Below are 18,467 nucleotides of genomic sequence, written 5' to 3' on the forward strand. Positions count from 1 at the left end.
AGCCTACTAAAGCAAGAGTGATCTCTGATGACCCACTGGAAAAAAAGAAGTCCCTTCCAGGAGAAAAAAAGGGAAGATCCGCTGCTGCTAATGAAAATCAAACTGGGATTGTCTGAGTTGCATTAAATATCATAAGCACATTACTAATTCATGCCAGGAGCAGTCCTGCCTTATGAAGAAAATATTAATATGATGAAAGACTAGCCCATGGACCACCTGGAGAATATCCGTCAACCGTAAGTGTGTCCACACAGCAGTGGGAATCACTGCTTCACAGTGATGTGGCTCCCATACTCCTCCGCTGGGATCCATCCAAATAATCACCTCCACACAACAGCTAACGTTGGTGTATCTTCTATAGGAAACACCAACTAAGGATCAGGGATTGACAGTCTTCTTTTACACGCCAGCTGTAAAGGTGGTAGAAAATGGACCCCACCCACCTTCTTCACAGAGAGACAGGAGAAAGACTTCAAGGATACAACTTCTTGCTAGAAGATGATGCCTTGGATCTCTAGGGAAATCCATCCCACCGTCTTCTAATTGTGTCTCTGTTATCTCTAACCCACAGGCTTCATTTTGGTCTCCATCTTTCTCGTCAAGCTGAATTACTCTTTTAGAGTGCATGTGGGGAAGTATTCTACACCCCTGACAAACAGGGCCTCTATCATCTCTTGTAAGGAATCTCACAACCAAGCCAAACGACCTGCCTTTCCATCCCATTATGTTCTATCCTGCCTTTGCATAGTAGTGCAGGGCAATGGAAAGAGAATTAAAATGGCAAGTCAGAGACTTGGGTTCCGGTTCTGACACCTTAACTAACGCATGGCTGTGGGAGAGTCACCTGATCTTTCTGAGCCTTGGTTTCTTCGTTTGCAAAATGGAAGCATTAAAGGAGATAAACTCAAATGTTTCTTGCAGCTTTAGTATTCTGGGAACTTCTTATAGCACAGGACTACTGCCGGAGAGAGGATGTCAGAAATTATGAAGCCCCTGGAAGATACGGATTAAAATTCTCTTAATTACAAGATGTCTAACAAATCCCGAGCCCCAAGAAATAAGCATGTGTTAAGAGAAAGAATACCAGCACTATTTATGCCCTGCAAGTTGCTGTGAAATACTAATGTCAAGTACTAGTGATGGTACTTGAATTACTGTATGTACTCAGGTAATTACCGTATGTAATTTGCCAACAGGCAACAGCATGTATATTGTAACAATAAGGATAACAATACAGTTGATAACAACTTAGGCTTGCAGAAGATTATTTTACTAAGAGTTTCCAAGTGTTTCATAAACATTGGCTCATCTATTTTCTGAATACTCAATAACGCAAGGTATATCTGGGGACGGAGAAAGGGAGGGAGTGAAGTGTACATCCACACTTTGGAGATGGGTGATCCGAGCCCTGACAAAAGTACTGATTTCCCCTGGGTGACACAAAGTCAGAAACAGATCTGGGAACACGGACCCAGTTTCAGGGTAATGCAGCCTGCTGCTCAGAATAAAAGCCTACCTCAGCGCTCCAATTTATAGTATGAAGTTTATGGCGTGGCATTACCCAGGCACTTTAGGGTGTCAATTTCCTTTACAATTTTATAAAATATCATTTGGAAGGAGGGAGAAATTTATGCTTGGGTACTAAGAGCTCTCCTGCCTGCCCACCCTCTTGGGATAAGAGTTGGTTTCACCTGAACCGAGTTGCAAATACAGGCACACACTCAGTGCTGGCAAAAGGCATGGGGTTTGTTTTTAATTTAAAGAAAGACTTCTGATTTGGCTACACATTTTAAGCAGGCACTGTATAATACAAATCTACTGAATTACTCAGACTGGAACAAGTTATGCCATCCTAATACTGTCTAGAAAACAGATGTATAGTTACTGTTTCTTTCCTGTTTTCCTCTTCTTGCTGCACAAAATTAGTTCCTCGGAAACCAAGATTCGAGAGGCTCATTGTCTTGCAAAATATGCAGGTGCCTCATGATGATCTACAATAATAAACCTCCAGTGCTACAGCAAAACACAGATAAAAATGTGAAAATAAACGTATGCATGTATACATAAAATGAAATATATATGTGATATAAGAAAGCAAATCACAATCATAAAGAGAAACCAGGTAGGGAAGCAGGAAGATAGCTTTTCCTTCCCATCCTGTGAACTGAGAAACAGAATGGATGCTCATTGAAGTGGTTTAACCAGGACTCCAATTTGTTCTGTGGATTAAGAAAGTATGGTTGGAGGAGATTGGTGACGGATATCAATACACTTATCTCTTCATTTTTAATTCTTCTTTCACGTTTCTGTCTCTGCAGGACGTTGAATCAGAGATGTAGAGTCAATTTTTATCCACCAGGGGTGCACTTCAGAAAAAAATACCAACAACAACAACAACAAAAACCAAAGATGGTTTGGGCTACAGTAGATATATCAAGTTGACACAGAGCTCCCTCTGTCCTCCAATTCCCAACTTTTGTTCTCACGTGGTTGTCATGTTCCTGGCCAATAGATGTGACAGGGATGAGACATGGAGGATAGAGGGAGTCATGGAGAAAGTGACTCCTTGATCTTAAAATTACATGATAGGTTGAAGCACCTACGTGGTCTTCCACACCAAGCTCACCATCAACACTATCCCTCTACATCCTCATCTTTCTCTACAGTTTAAGCTGAGGGGAAGGAATTCTTACCTAAAGTGCAGCTGTGTCATCATCTGGGGCTCGTAGTAATGAGATCCATCTTCCTCTCTCTAGGTCTCCCAGGTTCAACCTACCTGGAAGTGGTCCTTCGGGGTGATTTTGCCCTCCAGGACACATGCATTAGAAGATATTTCTGATTGTCACAACTAGGGGGAGGAGTACTACTGGCATCTAGTGGATAGAGGCCAGGGATGCTGCTAAACATCCCTTATAATGCACAGGACAGCCCCCAACAGCTAAGAATTATCCTGCTCAAAATATGAACAGTGCTGAGACGGAGAAACCCTGCTCTGTAGTGATAGGGATACCTTGATACTGCCACCCAAGTGGCTGGTGACATAGCTCACTGAACTTTGCATCCTTGACCCCGAATTACTTTAACAATCCCAAATACAGAATTTCTTTTCTCCTGCTTCACAATGTGTATGTTGCATAGAGCTCAGTGTAGGGTCATGCTTGCCATCACATCTCAAAAAGATTTGAAGACAGTTGATTCAGAAGACCGGGAAAGGGCTAGGAGAGCGGAAAGGAGTTGATTTTTTGTTATTCTAAACCGTCTGTGTCTATAACTTTTTAAGTTATTTGTATGCCACAGGCTGTTATGTGTTCTTTAAAACCTGTTCCCTCCACTTCCTGGACACACAGACTACATTTCCCAACCTCCTTTGCAGTTGATGGCCATATGACTGAGCCCTAGCCAATGCTATGTGAGAGGAAGTAACAGAAGCATTTCTAGGCCTGGTTCATAAAAGTTTATCACATGATCCTTTACGGTCTCTCTTTCCTTGACTCCTGGCCATGCACTGAGGTTCTAGCAAAAGAATCCACAGCTGAAAGTGTTGGTGGTTCCACCAAGTGGAAGGAGCCTTGGTCCCTGTAGGACCTTACTGAGGACAACTTCCTAACCAGCAACACTTGCATTGGACATTATGTGAATAAGAAATACAATAAGCCACTGAGAGCTGGGGATTGTTACAGCATCTAGCATTACTTAGCCTCAGTTAATGTGATATGCACGCATTATTTTAACAGTTATAATTCAAATATAAATGATTAAAAGTTAGTTTTTGAATGTTTGTGAAAAGTATGTTGCTGACAAGTTTCTGTTTTAGACTTTCTATAATCCCACTGAAATTTATTTTTCTAAGGTAAACTGACCCATATCCCTTTCTACCTTAAAGCACTTCAGCGGCTTCCTGTTGCACTTGTATAATATTTCAAAATCCTTACCGTGATTCACTTGGCCCTTCACAATTACAAAAGAACACAGTGCTTGAGGTAGAATAAAAGGGGTGTGTTGGTAAATGGATGAAGTTTGCCTCCCACTGTAAATGTGAAAGGCTCAGATTAAGCAACTAAAGTATAGTCTCAGACAACCTAACATTCCTACTCAAGATTTTAAGTCTTAAGGATGTAAAACAAAGACAGTGGGATGGTTGACAAATTATTCAGGGGACAGCCTTGAGGATGGGGCTCCAATGACACCAAATGCCCAGGAGAGTAGTGGCAGTAGCATGTACTACCCGTTCTGCTCCTGCCGCAGGACCTCTGCTGTCTGCCCTGCGGCCCAGCCTCCTTTAGATCTTGCTCGTTTCTGAACTTAAACTTGATTGTTAAGCTTCCTTTTGATTCTGTGAGCAACTTTACATTTGTTTTGTATCTTGGTTAACCAATTTTAGAATTTAATGCTGGCAAGCAAAACCCTCGATTGGTGGATTATCTACCCTCACTCCCAGGAATGTAAGCTCCATGAAGGAAGGCATTGTGTCTATATTGTTTCATGTTATCTCTCCGCCCTGCTACACGGTGTCTAGCACATAATAGAAGCTAATGAAATGTTGTTGTTGTTGTTGTTCTTAATGAATGAATGAAGATAGAATCTCAGGCAAAATTTACACATCGGCCTCAGTCCCCAAGGTGAGTACCATTCTTCCACTTCAAAATCAATATTTAATAAAGTAGGAAGACAAGAGTTTAAGGAAGGTAGGTATGAAGTGGAAGGATACTGACACTTGTGAGAGAAAAGTACTCTGGGAGAGGCAGTTGTTTAAAAGTCGTATGGAAGATGGAAAGCTGACTCCAACTCTATTGCCTCCTGCTGGACAGTCTGAGTAGTGCAATAACTATAGCTTTCGCCTATCTGCGGGCAAGTGTTTTCTCCTTCCCAAGTTCTCCAGCATGTGACTGCTTCTCAACATGTGAAAGCATGGTGCTGGAGAGTCAGAAAACACAGGTTCCTGTCCTGAAAAGCGATTCTACTTCTCTCTGAGTATCCTGGCTCCAACTGCTTCAACTGCCTCAGATTCGTTTTGAGAATCCCACAAAATAATGTCTTTTATAATGCTTTATAAATTAATAGAGCATTATATGAATGAATAGAAAGATCATTATGTGCACAATTCACCTTCAGAATAGCAACAAAAATTTCAAAGGAACACCATCTCTCAAGAAAGCAGCATGTCTTTCCACAAGGTAGGCTGTAAATCCAGCTTACATTTGTTAAGACAGGGGATTATAATGGTGGCACTAAGTCTTCTATTTTGAGGTTTGAATCTCTAGTATAATTTGATTTGACAAGGTAATTTAGCTTGGGACTTTTTGAAAGCTTTTTTTCTTTGCCTCTTAATGATTCTGCTTCCTATACATTTACTATGCAGACCAGTTTCAATGTTTCTATTTACTTAGGCGCAGTGCTGGCCCTAGGACTTGGGAAAGGTTTTGCACCTGTATGGGATCCACTTTCCTGGCTCCAACTTAAATCTACATGACATACGCAAAGGTTGTGATAAGCAGCTTTATAGCACCTTTCCCCATCCCCAACTACAGGGAAACGTAAAACTTGAGACCAAAGACTGGACACAGTAGTTTGCAGTAGTTTCTAGCAGACACTGCCCAGGCGACCCTCCCCTTACTTTAAGAAATCTTCTATATTTCTATTGGATTCGTGAATTCTTTCATGGCCCGGGAGTGACCGGACACAACAACATTATAATAATACTTTCTCTGTCATAGGTAGAAACCAGCCATTGTTGTTAGAACTGCTACCCAAAAGTAAAAATATGTTGTTTCATGGAGATGTCACTAAGGGAATGAGGTTTTTGGTAGAATCGATAAGGAAAGACATCCAAATGAGATTTAGACGGTGAAATTTTTTTGTGGAAATCTCATAAAAGTTTTGCATGTACTTGGAGCAACCTGATATGGTGGAGCCAACTTCAGGTTTTCTGGAGAACTTCATGCCCTCTCATATTTATTCAGGAGCATGCTCCTGAATTTTCTCATGAGGCATAAGAATCACTGCAGATAGAAGCTAGTTCTGATTTCAACCTCTCATGAAAGACAACAGAGTTTAACTAGCATAGCAAAACCTTGTGACCCCTGCTGCAGAAAGAGAGGAAGCACCAGGGGTGCCACCACTTGGGGACACAGCAAGAAGCCCACGTATACTCTGCAATTTCAGTCTCCAGCATTTTGAAGATACCATTGCATATACAAGCACACAAAGTCTCCATCCCATGGCTTATGCCTAAAGTTCATTTACAGGGTTTGATCAATTCTATCGTTGAACATGAATTTAGACTTTGATTCTGTACAAAATGTAAAAGCCTCAAAGGTAGAAAATATTTTGTGCATGGTAATATAAAAGAAAATGCACACGAGGACGACTCAGGGAAACCTGGGTTCTAATTCTGGCTCGGCACCAAACTACCTTGGTCAAAAATCAGAATCACCCTAAAAGTCATCTCCCTCATCTGTCAAAGGAGAGTGTTGAAATAGAATGGATGGATTTCAAAGACATTCTAGCAGTAAACTTCTTTCCTTAAATTAACCTTTAATTCTTAGTAAATGTTCTATAGATTTAAAAAACAAAAAAGTGTTAAGAATGGAAGCATAAGGTAGGGAGGGGCTGGGAACCAGGAAATGGCTTTCTGTAGAGCCAAGACTTTTCTGTGAAAAGCAAAAGAGAAGCTAAGCTCAGCACTGAACACCCTGAAGCTCTAAAATTGAGAACTTGTTTGGATATCGAGTGAAGAAAAGAGCAACAGAGGACCAACAGCAAGTTTGGGGAAGGCATGTTTTGTGTTGTTCACAGTTGGACCTAAGGTGGGTTCTGGCTGCCACTTAAGCAAATGGTGGTTAGAAAATCTGGACAAATGGCGGCCCATTGGCAGAGATACAGCCAGTGAGCATCCTGCTAACCAGCTGTGGCTGGCTGGGCCATTTGAGAAGAGATACCTGTGACATTCACGGAGACTTGTAGTCTCTGCGTGTCCCATACAGTGCCCACTCCAGCCCAGCCTTGGACTCGCAGCAGATGCCCACAGGAGTTGAGTGGCATCAGTAGCTGTGAGTTAATGCCTCACACTACTCGGCAGGCAGAATGGGGTGGTTGGGTGGGGGAGCAAGACAGGGAGAACCAAGTTGGATGCAAACAGCCAGAGACCTGTCTCTTGGCAGAGTTCCCACATAAATCACCTTCAAGGAAGCAACTCTTTCCAAAAGATGAACATACTTATCAAACTGTCAATAAAGGGGGAGGGGGGAGGAAAACCTTCCTTCCTGAAATATGTGGTGGAGTTTGCAGACCCAGATTTAAAACTGTACCCCTGAACTAAGTTCAAATCTAGCCAAACAGGATGTTTCCATTCAAAAGTTTCAACCTGCTGGAGAAAGAAGTTCTTACTTCAGAAACTCAGATGCACTGATTAAAAGTGAGTGCCACAAACACACACTCCAATATCATCAAGAGCAAGTCGGAACCCACACCAGAGTTAACAGGAAACTCGTGTAGGAGAGTCAGAGTCGCCACTGAAACAAAAGCCCTGGTTCTGAATGCCAGCTCAGCAGGCAGCCCGCGCCTTTTCAATGGGACTCGCTCTTTGATGTGTGTTTTTTTAACCGCAACTTTCATGTGGTGATGGAAGAAGCTAGAGCAAGGTGGTAGCATTATGTGAAGACCAATGCTTGCAAATGCCCTTTGCCCTTTAACAGCACCAGGCAGACAAAGAAGAACCACATAGCCGGAGAAGCCTACCTGTTTTTTAAAGAATATCTGTGCTAGCAGAATCTAAAAGGGTGAGAAGGAGCATGCTCTTCAATGACAGAAAAAAATTTGGCGGGGCCACTTAGAGAGATAGATTTGGCTTAAAATAAGAGTTCACTTACAGCTTCACTTGGATCATAACCCAAATTAAAATTACATGTGTCCAATTAGTTTAAAATAAAATATCCCCATGTGTGGCACGTCTTTCACACATTTATTTTCAGTAGCGGAAGAACGAAGCAGCAGTAGATGTAACAGGACCTGGAGCCTTGGGAAACTAAACAGGTGTGTCTTGTTTTACACAATACTTACATTCCTGGGAAAGCTGAACGGAAGTGAAGCGATACTTTTATATATAAGGTGCATGCTATTTTAAAAGCATGTCACTGTAAACTATTTTTTGACGGGTAAACAGAGCTTTTCCTGCTTCCGGGTTGGCCTAATGAGGTTGATTTAACTTGAAGGATTTGAGCCCGCTGTTTGGGGAACTCTGAGAGCAGCAAATTCGTACAGAGGACCTTTAAAAGCTGTTTTGGGTCAACTTACCCAAAAAGCACAAGAGGAAGGAGCCAGAAATGCACCTAATATCATTAGGTAGGAACAGGCAACTAGAAACTCTTAGCTGCTCCATGGAACCACAGATTGTAGGACATTTTCTAGAACTGGGATATGGGGGCCAGCTGTTCTCAGGTGTAGTGAGAGAGGAAAGGGGACTGTGTCCACGAGTGGAAATAGGATGTTATCTGGGGTCATGTAGCCACATAGCCCACCTTCCACCGAAAGACAAGGGTTCAGAGGGTGGTGGTCAAATGTGGTCGCTGTAGCTGGCCTGAGGGAAGCACAGACAGAGCAAAGAGCCTCTCACACCCTCAGGGGGGGCACCAAAGCTGGAACCCATCTGTTCACAGCTCAACCAGGAGGAAGGTCAACTAAGCAGAAAGAAGGTAATATGAGGACAGAAAAAAAGGAAGAATGGGGGCGGGGGAGACCCTGAAACAAGACACTTCTATATAGAATGATAAAGGCTACAGGGACATATGAATAAATTCATGATTAGATGAATATGAAATCATTAACAAATCCCAGGATGTTACTTAGCGTCTGCCCACACACCCTGCACTGTACCCCAACCCTTGACTCTCAATGAATGCATTTTCAGAACAAGGTGGCCACAGCCTTATGCTGTATGAGCCCTGATAATGGACCGATCCCACCATATTATAGCGGTTTTTACATTTCTCACTAACAGCACTAACTATTGGCTTCTGGCCACCTTCCAGACCCCCACGTGACACACCGGCCGCCCAGGGGAAATGACTAGACGGTCCCCATTCTGTGGTGCCCTCAAAGGTACACACCACCTGCTTTTTCACCGGTAGTGCATTTTCTCTCCCTTAGGCCTCTGGGCAACTCTGACTTCACTTCTGAAACACAGCTCAGCTTTCAGCTCTCCTAGGATGTGCTCCCTCTTCATGAAGGGCTCTCTCCTGTACTTCCTCAGCACCCAGAACTTACTCTCACCAACCAAGAGAAATTATAGCTACCCATGTAACTGTCCATCTCTGGCCAGCCTGTGAGCACTCTGCAGAAGGGAGTGGGCCTTTGTCTAGGGAGTCTCAGCGCCTGTCACAGTGCCAGGCACACACTCACTTGCCATTGCACGAAACATCTTGTCACACAGGAGTCAGCAGGAGCTCCTCTACCCTGTCCTTTTGTTGCCCTGTCGAGAGCCCTGTCTGACTCAAGCTGGCATGTTTTATGGTCCAAAAGTATCAAGTCCAGCGGTATGACAGGGTTTTCCACCTTCTTTGCACATGTCTTACAGGCTGTACTCTGAAGAAGGAAGCACTAAGTAAAATAGGAAACTAGCCACTGCCCACATAAATGAAATGTCTGCATGGGCTTTATTTTACAGTGTTTCCCCGAAAATAAGACCTAGCCGGACAATCAGCTCTACTGCGTCTTTTAGAGCAAAAATTAATACATAAGACCCGGTCTTATTTTACTATAATATAAGAACGGATTTTATATGATAATATAATATGATATGATATAATATAATATAATATAATACCGGGTCTTATATTAGTTTTTGCTCCAAAAGACACATTAGAGCTGATTGTCCAGCTAGGTCTTATTTTCGGGAAAACATGGCAAGTAAAGTTACACAAAACTGGGGAGAGGGTGTCTTGGGGTTAAGTAAAGACAACTAGGGAGAACTTCATTTTATGTTGAGTACATACATATGGAATTATTGTTTAGTGTGCTAGTTTGGGTTTTCTGAGAAGCAGATGCCAAAATGGGATTAAATGTGTGCAAGATTTAGTAGGGGATTGGCTACGGAGGAAGAAGGGCAGAGAGAGCCTTCAGACCATTGTGCAGGTCTGACCTTGTGAAGAAGAGGGGGAAAGAACAAGACAGAAGAAAGAGCTTCCACGGCAGCACAGTTCCAAGAAAGGTCCAAGCCGGCCAGTGAGAGTCTGTCTCTCTCCAGCTCCCTCTCTTCCTCCCTCTCTCCTTCCCTCCCCATCTTTCTCTCTGTCTCTCGCCTTGAATCTGCATTTAGAATTAGAGACTGTTCAGGGCCTCAGAAAGAGCGTGCTGCTGTTATTAAAGGCACCATGCATTATAGAGCGTCTTGTTTTAAAAGTCATCAAAAAGGGAATCAAATCCCCTATTCTATCATAAGCCTCAATCTTGAGCTTTAGCAGGAACTTAAAGTGGGTTGACTGAGAGCTAAGAACCACTAACAGGTGTTGAGTGGTAACAGGTGCTATATAGTGTCCTAAACCCTCTGCCACTTCACTCATTTGGTCCTCACAAGAATGCCATCGGGTAAGTACTGAACTGTCTCCATTTAAAGATGAAGAAATTGAAGCCCAGATTGTTTACTTGTTCATGATCATGAAAGTAGTAAGTGGCAGAAGAGAATTCCAAATTGGCCCACGCTGGTAACTACTACATTTAATAGTAACCTAGGCAGAGATGCTGTGTGTGACAGAGGCAGCTGTACACCACAATTCCTGTTCTACTACCACACTTTGGAGTTGTTGCTGGAAGTGGTTTTCTTAGCCCTCCCGTCCTCTGCATAGATTTATGACTAGTTTGTCAATAGACTGAGAAGAAGAAAGAAGTGTGATTTCTGGGCCAGGGCCTCTAAGAAGACAGTGCAGGTTCCCCGTGTGTCCTTTCTCCTTCTAGTGACTGAATCCTTGATGCCCTGTGACCTTGGAAACCACATGTTTCTGTCAGCGGAAGTCTTCAAATGGCTCTGTGGAATAGCAGCCCCTCCCTGCTGACTGGAAACCAACTTGGACTCTCGACCTCACTGTGCTTCAGTCATTATAATCAGGGAATCTCTGTGTTATAGCAGTTATACTTCCCTGCCTAAGAAGACAAGGAGATGTCTCCCTGGAGGGGCATGAAGTAATTGGCTTAAAGTCACAGAAACTGTGATAGCGAGGCAGAATTAAATGCAGATCAGGCCTTCAGTAAGAGAAGAGAACTGGAGAGAAGGGAGACTCAGGGGCCTGAGTGCTCAGTCACATTGTGGTCTCGGAGGTGCCACTCTGGACGGTGGGATCCAGAAGCCTTAGGATCAACAGACTCAGAGTCAAGTGTTGCTGAGGAAGATGGGAACACCCACACGGAGATGGGGCCTGGTGACCACTGTCACATGTAAGGCCCGGGAGACTGGCATAATAAAACAGGGAGGCTTCACGGAGCATTCTGTGGAGATGACAGATTGTCAGGACCCATTAAAGTAGGGGAGTCTTCCCCACAGAGAAGTGAAGAAAAACAGAAGTCTAAGGAAAGGCCTGTGCAGACTGGGCTCTTGTGGTTGGCATGGGAGGAAAGGCTAACGTTCAATGGGTAGATGGACATCCAAGGACTCACCAGTGCCTTCTAGGTTCCCCAATCTCATTTCAAACCCACACAGGGAAGCTACCAGGAAAAAGTGGATATTCTCTCTCTGTCCAATGACCACCCTCTGGATAAAGGATACGAAAGTGCTGAAAGCCCTTGCATTAGTTGAAGGTCGTCAACACCTTGTGGACACAGATCTTAAAAATCCTGGGCACCTCTGAACATAAGGTTCCCTCAGACTTCTTTGTTTTTCATCCCCATTCTTTATCCATGGCCTTAAGAAAGCTCCCTGGGAAGCATGTAGAATGATCATGAAGCACTTGGATATGACTAGACCTTTCAGTGCTAAGGGCTCAGGGGTCTAACCCTGTCCTTCTCACAGCTCCTATTCCGACACAGCACCTGCATGGAAACCCAGGGAAGGGGAAGTACAATATAACATGTTTTTTCCCAGGGGACAAAGGGCACTAACTATCCAAAAGTACACTGCCTACTCAGGGTACATTGTGCATTCTAAAAATCTATAAGTGCTCTTCTGCCTTCATGAAGAAGATAAAAGCAAGAAAGTGGATTAAATGGACAAACAACAGCCTACTTCAGATTTGGATATTACATTGTCTTCAGTGAAGTGTTTCTAATGTTCTTGAAGCTTGCAAATAATGAAAAGGGTATCCCCCCCTCATTGAAATCCAAGCAAATATGCTGTAATTGGTGTAGAGTGCTTTTAATACTAGTGTTCTCAGGTTTGAAAACTCCTTTTTCTAAGTTTCAATAACATGTTCTTGAAAGATATACTCTCTAAGTAATTCTTTGTCCTTAGGAAGACACTCAAATCACTTTTCTAAACTGATGGTCTGGCAACCTTCCAGAACTGATTTAGAAGTTATGGCTCACACCCCATGTCTGAGTCTTCTAACCTTGGCACATTCTGAAATCCCATGAATAGGGTTGGCAGTTGTGAAGGATGGCTATAAAAAGAGAAAGAGCTGCATGTATGTAGCTCTGTTTAGCAAATTTTGCTTTCATAAATATCCTAGAGAGTCAGGAAGACATTGCCAAGATACCTACAAGATCTCAGTAACCTGTTGGACCACTCCGGATGCCCTAACACACTCAAAATAATTCGAGTGTATATAGTGCTCCATTGTTTGCAAATACTTTCATATTCATGACCTCATTTGATGAATATAATAATCCTGGGACATATACAGAGCAAATATTACTATTCTCATTTGACAGATAAAAATCCTGAGGCACAGAGGGAGTTCTGTCCAAGGTTACCCACCTAGTTAACGCCTGAGCTGAGAAAGAAACTCAGGCTCCTGGCAGCGGGTTTGGTTCTCTTTCCACTGTACCACGCTGCCTCCTCAGAAGCCTTTGGCTCCAGTCCATTAGTTTCCAATCTGTTTCTGCTGATGGTTATACTGCTCATAGCGTTGGTCATACCAGGACAAAGAGAAGAGATTCTGGCCACTGTGAGGAAAGCTACCTCCAAGCAGAATTCAAGGAGGCATTGGCAGAGATATCAGCAGAGGCAAAAAGCCCCTTTATCCATAGCATCTTAAAACTCCAGCACAAGCACTCATCATATTCACTGGTGTGCAATTGCTCTCAAAGCTCTTTGGAGTTAGGGGTTTGCATTGCCTACTGTGAGAAAGCCATCCACCAAGCAAAATTGGGCCCTCAGGCACGCACCCAGCTTTCTCAGAAACCAATGCTGTTTAGATGGAGTCTTTCCATGCACATCTCCCAGGATGGTTTTAGACAGCCTATGAGTATACTTTATTTCCTTTAAAACAAGTAACCTAGAAAATGAAATAACACATATTAGATTAAGCTCTGTCCCATTTGGCTAATTCAGAAGTTAATGGAAGGTCTCTTTCGGTCATTGGTATTGGCAGAGACATATTTAGTGAAACTCTCATGGGAACCTCACACAGGTACAGTAGCAGCTTTTACCCATAAATTAAGAATGGCACGTAAAGGCAGCTTTTTCCTCTCTAAGAGGGTGCCATTCAAGTTTCTCTTGACAAAGGCCCTGTTTGCCAAACTCCCCCCAAACTAAAAAGAATGAGAGAGATTGGAGAGTGAGGGGAGAGAAAAGGAAAAAGAAAGAGAATAAGAGAAAAGGGGGAGGGGAGAGATTTTTGAAATGGGTATGACAGAGGGTGGAAAGAGAACTGGTCAGATCACTAATACCACAGAGGTGCCCAGTGTACATAAGGTTTATAGTAAGTAACAATTAATTTCACCTCTTTGAACCACACACAGTGTTTATAGCACATGAACCGTCTATATTAGAAATTTAATACAGAACACTGCTTTATGATTGCTCCTTGAAGTGAATGCTAACTTTAAAAATAGTAGAAGCAATAAAAAAATAAAGCTTGACTATTTCATGACTTTCACCTCAGTCCCTATATTCAAGCAAATATATCCAGAATCAAATCATTTCCTGAAAACACATTCTGTATAATCGTTTCTGTGATCTTCTATTCTGTCACAGAATTGATGAAGCTATTCCACCTGCCTGCCACTTTTCTAGGAGTGAGTCCCCTTCTGATAAAGAATAAAAAATGCAATGACCTCCTCACCTCCTTCTCAAATGCACACTGAGCCTACCCACCATGATGAGAAGCCTATTCATGTTATGAACTGTTAAATCTTTTTATTGCATATTTTTGTATCTATATTTATAAGTGGAGGAGATCTGTAGATTTTTTTAAATTGTCTTATATTTCTGTCTCTCTGTTTTTTTTTTTTTGTATCAGAGTCATGTTAGCATCATAAAATTAGGTAGTGTTCAATATTTTTCTATATTTAGGACCAATTTAAAATTAACTGGCCTTTGAAAGCCCCAGGACTGGTTTTAGAATACCTTGAATAATCATTTCTTAAAATGTTATTTAGTTAGCTATTGAGTTAATATCATCTTTGGCTATCGCTTTCTAATTATTCTCAAGCAATTTTGGTTAATTTATATATTCCCAAATATACATATTGTATATTTGTATTATATATAAATATATAATTTATATATTTTCATTTCACTGAGGTTTTCAAACTTATTGGAATATAACTTTGCACAACTTTCATAATTTTAATTGTCCCTGAAATTAAAATTCATAGTCTAAAATTCATACTCCCATTTCTAATTTTGTTTGTAATTCACCTATTTATTAAAACTGACAAGGTTTTATCAATTAATAAAATAATTTACAAAATAAATTAATAATTATTCTTAGATGTAAATATATACTCACATATAAATATAATTTATAGGATAAATATAAATATTATATTATTATATAAATAAAAGATTTTCCTAATACCTAGAGATTGATTAATCACTATTTGCAGGTATCTGAATCTTTATTGTTTTTGTGTTTATTACTTAATTTTTCATGGTTTTGTGCTTGTTTAAAAGTTTAATTTCCAGGTAACGCTGTGCTCACCTCTTCTCAGGACTACATCAATTAAAACTAAACAACAAAACAACCATTATTGATAATCACCTGAAGTCTAGCTGAACTGAAGCCCTACAACTACGAACATACAGAAGAAGTCATTTTGATACTGGCAGGAGGGGCAGAGATGCAGAATGGGCTGGTCCCACACCCTTGTGTGACCATTAAAGATAAGGAGGAATATATTGGCTGCGGATGTCCCCCCACCACCACCCCAAGGAGTGAGGAGTCCCAGCTCCTCCCCAACCCAGGGTTTCAGTGCTGGGGAAAGAAGTCCCCATAACCTCTAGCTGTGAAAACCAGCAGACCTTGTGACTAAGTGAGATGGAGGGCAGCTGCACTCCCAGGCACTCCTCTTAAAGGGACCATGCATGAACTTTCACACTTATGGACTCACTCTCTGAGTTCCAGCACTGGGGCAGCAGCTCGAGAGGCACCAGGGACATATGGGAGGAACTAAATTGTCTAGCTACAGGATGACGGCTGAAGGGGCAGCTTTCTCCCAGATGGAGGAGCTGGTGGAAGCCATTGTTTCTTGGTTGAGTCCTCCCCCTCCCTGCAGGCAGATGCAGGCAGATACCATATCAGAGTCTCCATCAAACTGGCTATTACTTGTTATTCGCCTTGCCCTAGTGATTCCTTGAGACCATGTCCCAACCAACTTTCAGGCACAACCAAGCCACTTCCAGTGGCTTTTTTGTATAAATGGCCAGCTTTGGCTCATGCTACAGACACTCCTAAAATCTCTCAAAGGTTCACAAAACCCAAACAAGCAGCATCTGGCATCAGCATGTCCTGTACCTCTGGCTGAGCTGCCCTAAGCCTGGCACTAGCAACAGTTGGCATTGGTTTGCAGCTTGGCCTTTTGAAGTACCTCCAAGCACAGTGTAGGTGGCAACCATCTCTGGATTGCTTTGTGGCTTATGCAAAGTGGCTGCGAGAAGGGCACACACTGTGGCTGAATTTGGCCTTCAGCAGGTCCCCTCTCAGGAGGCCGTGGGGTTGGCAGGACCAGTGGCCAGCTTCAGACTGGGACAGAGCATCACCCAGCCACCTCCAAGAATGACACACCCAAAGGGCGACTGGACAGGCACCAGAGGCCCGTTAAAGCAAACCCTGTTCTGTAGGGTCAGCCCCTGCACAACAGCTCCTCTACTGAAGTCACAGCCAGTCCTCACAACCAGTCAGCCTGAGGGGTCAATCCCTTCCACTGCTGTTCAAACAGCAATCAAGTCTCAACTACAATAGAAGGGCACACACAATCCACTCAAGGGACATACCTGGAGAACCTGTCTCTGGTGAACAGGGAGACTGCACCACTGGGTCCCACAGGACACCTACTACATAAGGCCACGCTACTAAGATCAGAAGGCATAGCAGCCCTATACAGAAACAAACATAGGTAGGTAGCCAAAGAAATACTTCCTAAATAAAAGAACAGAACAAAGCTCCAAGAAAAGAACTAAACAAAATGGAGACAAGCAATCTATCAGCTGTAACATTCCAAACACTGGTTATAAGGATGCTCAATAATCTCAGAGAGAATTTCAACAAAGAGATAGGAAACATAAAAATGGAGATAGAAAACATGAAAATGAATCAGTAAGATATAAAGAATACAATAAATGAAATGAAGAATATATTAGAGGGAATCAACACTCGATTAGCTTAAACAGAGGATTTAATCGGTGATTTAGAAGAAATGGTAGCAGAAAACACCCAATTAGAACAACAAAAAGAAAACAAGAATCCAAAAAAAAATGAGGAGAGTTTAAGGGGCCTTTGGGACAACATCAAGCATACTCACATTTGCATCATAGGAATACCAGAGAAGAGAGAAAGCAAGAGATGAAGGACCTATTTGAAGAAATAGACATGCAAGTCCAGGAAGTGCAAATAGGATGAACCCAAACAGGCCCATATGTAGACACAATATAATTAAAATGGCAAAGGTTAGAGACAAAGAGAGAATCCTAAAAACAGCAAGAGAAAGGCACCTAGTAACTTATAAGGGAGTTCCCATAAAACTGTCAGCTAACCAGACAGAAACTTCTGTTTCTCAACAGAAACTTTGCAGGCCAGAAGGGAATTGGCACAAAATATTCAACGTGATGTAAAGCAAAGACCTACAACCAAGATTTTTCTACCCAGCAAGGCTATCATTTAAAATCAAAGGACAGATAAAGAGCTTCTCAGACAAGAAAGAGCTAAAAGAGTTCCTCACCATCAAACCAGTATTATAAGGAATGTTAGAGGGACCTCTTTAAGACAGAAAAAAATAAAATACAATAAAAATTATGAATAATAAAATAGCAATAGCTACATATCTATCAACAATCACTTTCAATGCAAATAGATTAAATGCTCCAATCAAAACACAAGATGGCTGAATGGATAAGAAAACAAAGTTCTTACATATGCTGCCTACAAGACACCCACTTCCGACTGAAAGACACACAGACATAAAGTAAAGGGATGGAAAAAGATATTTCACGAAAATGGAAATGAAATAAGAAGAAAATCTGGGGTAGCAATTCTTATACCAGACGAAATAGACTTTAAAACAAAGGCTATAAGAAGAGACAGTGAAGGACCCAGTAATCCCACTTCAGGGTATTTATCTGAAGAAACCCAAAATATTACTTTGAAGGGACATGTGCATCCATATGTTCATTGCAGCATTGTTTACAATGGCCAAGATGTGGAGGCAGCCTAGGTGTCCATCACGAATAGATAAAGAAGAGGTGGTACATATACACAGTGCAATATTGCTCAGCCATGGAAGGGAATGCGTTCTTGCCATCTGCAGTGGCATGGATGGACCTGGAGGGTGTTGTCCTGAGTGGAGTATATCAGACAGAGAAAGACAGATGCAATGTGATTTCACTTACATGTAGAATCTAAAGAACAAAATAAACCAACAAAACAGAAACACACTCATGGATACAGAGAATATTTTCATGGGTGCCAGATGGGAGGAGATTAAGGGGGTGGGTGAAAAATGGGATTAAGTACAAATTGGTTGTTACAGAGTAGTCATGGGGATGTAGGGTATAGAACAATGAATATAGTCAATAATACTATAATAATTATGTATGGTGTCAGATGGATACTAGGTTTATTGGGGTGATAGATGGGAGGGGGGTTGGGGGAAGAGCAAAAAAAGTAAAGGGATAAGAAGTACAAATTGGTACCCTGCTTCCCCCAAAATAAGACCTAGCTGGACAATCAGCTCAAATGTGTCTTTCGGAGCAAAAATTAATATAAGACCTGGTATCATATCGTATCATATCATATCATATCATATCATATCATATCATATCATATCATAAGACCCAGTCTTATATTATAGTAAAATAAGACAGGGTCTTATATTAATTTTTGCTC

The 18,467-nt window shown here is 41.9% G+C and overlaps 1 long non-coding RNA gene across 1 annotated transcript in view; it reads right to left on the reverse strand.

The window, feature by feature from the left end:
• Positions 1–18,467, reverse strand: part of LOC117032718 (uncharacterized) — a 339,217-nt gene that overhangs the window by 149,415 nt on the left and 171,335 nt on the right. The gene's annotated exons all lie outside the window — the stretch shown is intronic.

Source organism: Rhinolophus ferrumequinum, chromosome 13, assembly GCF_004115265.2.
Source record: "Rhinolophus ferrumequinum isolate MPI-CBG mRhiFer1 chromosome 13, mRhiFer1_v1.p, whole genome shotgun sequence".
Lineage (NCBI taxonomy): Eukaryota > Metazoa > Chordata > Mammalia > Chiroptera > Rhinolophidae > Rhinolophus > Rhinolophus ferrumequinum.